A 4,295-nucleotide genomic window follows, 5' to 3' on the forward strand; every position below is an offset into this window, starting at 1 on the left:
TGCATATTCGAGTAAGGAGTAACAAAGAGCAACACTCAGTGATAGAGAATTCAGCTGAACAAAATGACCACCAATGCTTAATGTAGAGAATAGGGCAAAGAACATGAGGGACAGAATATGTCAGAGAAATCTGACAAGAGTTACACTACAGAAAACTAATTTGGGACCTGTGCTTTGATACCCTGTCAGACCAGGAGATAACTCCTCAAATCAATTGTACTTCTTCATTAAGATTACTCATGTTTATATACATTAGGGAGTGACTCTTAGGTTTCACCTCCCAATGACTCCTCCTTTTCCATTATTTACTATTTACATTTTATACTAGTGTTCACCCAATCACCATGACTAGGTGTCAACAGGTTGGAGGTTGACACAACCCAACCTGTTCTAACCTAGTGATAACATTTTGGTACGTCTGTCGGGAGTCGAAGAGCTCCATTTCTCGGATTTTCTTTGAACCTATTCTTTTTAATTCCTAAGGGTAAAAGGAAACTAGAATTTTATGAAGTTTGTGATATTACCTTGGCCACTCCAATCTCAAAATATCTAGAATATCAAAGCTTCAAGGTGACTCTACTTCTTGAAGATTACTATCTTGACGATATTCGAAGATTAGTTCCACTGCAAGAAGAAATTCCAGGTGTGCTCCTATGGATCGATATCATATCTATAGTTTTCCAAATCATATGCCTCGTTTTGATTGGTTAACCCATCTTCCCATGTTCAAAGATGAAAAGAAAGATGATGTTGTTCTGCATTTGGTTATATTTCATATGCATATATGTAGATTAAGGGTTGACTTTCCGTAGGATTGTCTCATGAAGATGTTTACGGCCACCCTAGAAGACAAATCTAGAGTATGGTATGAAGGGTCACAATCAGGAAGCTTGTGCTCTCTTAAAGATTTCCATAGAATATTATTTGGACATTATGGGAAGTCTCATCCTTCCTTACCACTATTTCAAGACTGTTGTAATTTTTGTAAGGGTTTCATTCAATATCTTGAAAGTATTGATGATGATGTAGAATGTATAGATGATGAGGAGATGTTAGAGGCACTTTATGAATTTTCTTCTCAAGCTAGTTGTCATGACGATCAAGATGTTTTCCAAAAAGTAGATGTCTCTCCTTTAGTTGAATATGAAATGTATCAGCAATTTGACAGTCAAGTCATATTACATGAAATTTATGAAAATTTGTAGCCTTGTCAATCTATATGCAGTCAAAGGTATGAGCCAAATAATTTAAGTTGTTTTTCATCCCACTCCTTTTCTGAGATTTTATGTCAAGAATAAACTCCTCAATATCAATTTGTTGAAAATAGATGTATGAAAATTCTGAACGGTGAGGTAAGATGTGATGAAAGTTGTCTGTCTAGACAAGAAATTTTTTCCATTTAAAATCATAATGATGTTGTCCAAGTTAAAGTGCATGAAAGTTCACTTTTAGGTAAACCCAAGTTACATGAAGAGCTAAATATACAGGTTTTACCTATTCTATTTGAGGATCATCAAAATGACATGGATGATATGCATACATTTATTTGTATAGGAGTTGTTAGTGTTCATAATCAAGATGACAGTCCTCAAGCAAAATTACCAAAGGTCAAATCATAATTGTTTGATAAGGAAAATATTACTTTTGATGCACACAATATGGATGTCGTGTTTGAAGATTTTCAAGAATGTATGGATTTTTTTGTTGATTTACATGGAAGGGAAGAAAAATTTGTTGTTTCCTTTTTATTTGATGATGTTCTTGGAATTGAAGACATAGGACAAAAGAAGCCATCAATTATGAATGAATTCATCCCTCATGGTTTTACTCATCATGAAGAGGTGATTTTTCATGATTATCAACATCGTTTGGTAAGTATGTTCTAGTCATCAGTGAAGGTGGAGTTTCTTTCATTTATAAGCTAGGTTATGGATTCAGTTTTTGTTCTGAGTTTCCAATGGATGGTCCACTGAAGAACAGTCAAGGAGCCCAGGTGTTGGTCCATCTCTTTGATTGGTTATACTGGAGGTTTCATATTTCTTGAATTAAGCAGGTGGATTTTCAGAGGTTATAGTAGGGTTATTGGTACATAAATAATCTTGTTGGGCAAGAATTTCTTTTAGATGTAGGCTACATTTTACAGTTGTCAGTTTCAGTTTGTACAATAGTCTGATATGACATTATAGTAGTAGTAATTGGTTTCCATTTGGTTTGTAGTTTTCTTTTTAGTTTGGTGAGTGGGTTTGAATGTAGTCCTCAAATTGGGACCATCCCAATGGTTAGGCACTAGAGTTGTCGGTTCTTTGCTGCACCACAAGGGCGCATCATCTCCATTGGAGCCACTATTATCCATGATAACCCTTGGAGTTAGTTTTTGAGTCAATTGGTTAAGTTAGTTAGGGTTTTGAGTTTTCTTAAAATAAAATTCATGTACAAAAAGTATTTTTGGTCATATAGGAAATTTGTACGTCCATTTTGAGTTTAAGTTGGATGTCATCATAAAGGTTAAAATCAACTTACATATGTATCAGGAATATATGATCATGATTAGTTTTTTGACAGTTTAGCATATTTTCACAACAACTTCAGTTATGGAAACCAAGGTTTTTCTGTGGAAGTTTTTGACACTTCCATAGTAGATCTGTCTCTTCAAACACTTGTCCCACTATGAAAGTCTATTGTTGTGGTAACGATATGGTAATGGTATAATTTTCGAAAGGGATTATGGTCAGAGTCACGGTGGGTTATGATTACATGCTATTTGTCTTTATCCATCATTCCCAAAATGCATACACCATATAACTTCATTCCTATATCATTTTCTTTCCACTTTAAATTTCCCTTGTTGTCATAAACTCGACCTTATTGTCATTCAAACTTATTTTGTTGTCAATGGCTCGGTTTTACTTTCATGTGAGTTGGTCTTGTTGTCCTTATCATAGGTCTATTGGTGTCAATAGCTAGTCTAGCTATCTTTAGGGTAGTTTGTAGGTGAGAAGCAGATCTTAATGTGTTGAAGCTATTTCAGCACATAAAAAAATAATATAAAGGAGGCTCAGTTGTGAGACATGAACCAATGGATATGAAACTATTGGAGGAGTACCTAACTTCACTCAAGCATTTTCCAACGTGGGATGCCTTCATTTCTATTCGAAGCTCCAGGCTTACCATGGTCAAATTTCCAAAGACTTTTCTATCAATTTCAAAGGGACAAGTCAAAGCCTTAGAGACTCAAATTGAAATGCTCAAAGTTGAGCTTTTAAAGAAAGGTCTCAAGACTTTTGTTGAAATAGATGCTACCCCTTGAAAACGTAACATCCTTAATTTTTGCCTATGTTATGTTTAACAAATAATTTTAGTAGTATACAAGCTTGTACAGGCTATTAGAGATGACATGGAGGTGGAAGAAATCATGAAAAGGAAAATCTCATAAAGTTGATAGTTTTCTAGCAACTCCCCATATTGAAGGTGAATATTTGCTATGAAACTGTTGTAGCTTTTCATGGATGAAAAATCAAGTTTAAACCTCAACTAAGGGAGTGTAAAGGGCATGTGTTTAGCTAATAAAAATCAATGAAGACTTCAGCACTGTCACCATTTTAAATATCTTTTCCCTCTCTAATAAATATAATAAAATATTCAAAGTGGTTAGATCTGAATTTGGTTAATACTATTTTATTATTCTCAATTTTTGAGATTAACTCAATGCTTTGTTATAAATAGGAGGGATTTTCATTCATTCTTCACCATGATCATAATCATTGTCACCATTATCATCTTTTTTCTTTTGAGCTCCCATTTGAGTTCTCCACATTTTGTTTGGGTTTTTCACATATTGAGAGAGAAGATCATTTTTTGAAGCATTGAGGACATCAAAGGACCAATCCCATGTAGGGGGGTCTTACAGACCCATTTGTAGATCTCCTTCACCAGGTGCTATTAATATAAGATTTATTTGTTGAAAGTATTTCCAATAGGGTTATTGCATTGGATATTTTTAATGTTTCTTTCTATTATGGATCGTATATACTTTTTGTTGCAGGTTTTCCATTTTTATTGCAGATTGAATCACATGCAGTCATCAATCTATTGTTAGGGTCACTTGTCGTGACTTAAGTGAAGTGTTTTTGGTACACCTTCCAAGAAATTTCACACTAACACTTCCAGACCTCGAAGATTATATGCGACAGATACAAACACTAGACTGTGTAACTATAATGGAACCACAAGAATAGACCTGCTACTTAAAAACAAGTGGAATTATGAACCTATTGCATATCCTGCACTTTGGACGA

The sequence above is a fragment of the Pinus tabuliformis genome, chromosome 7 (assembly GCF_031772625.1).
Source record: "Pinus tabuliformis cultivar Carrire ecotype Pingquan chromosome 7, CPIR1, whole genome shotgun sequence".
In the NCBI taxonomy this organism is placed as follows: domain Eukaryota; kingdom Viridiplantae; phylum Streptophyta; class Pinopsida; order Pinales; family Pinaceae; genus Pinus; species Pinus tabuliformis.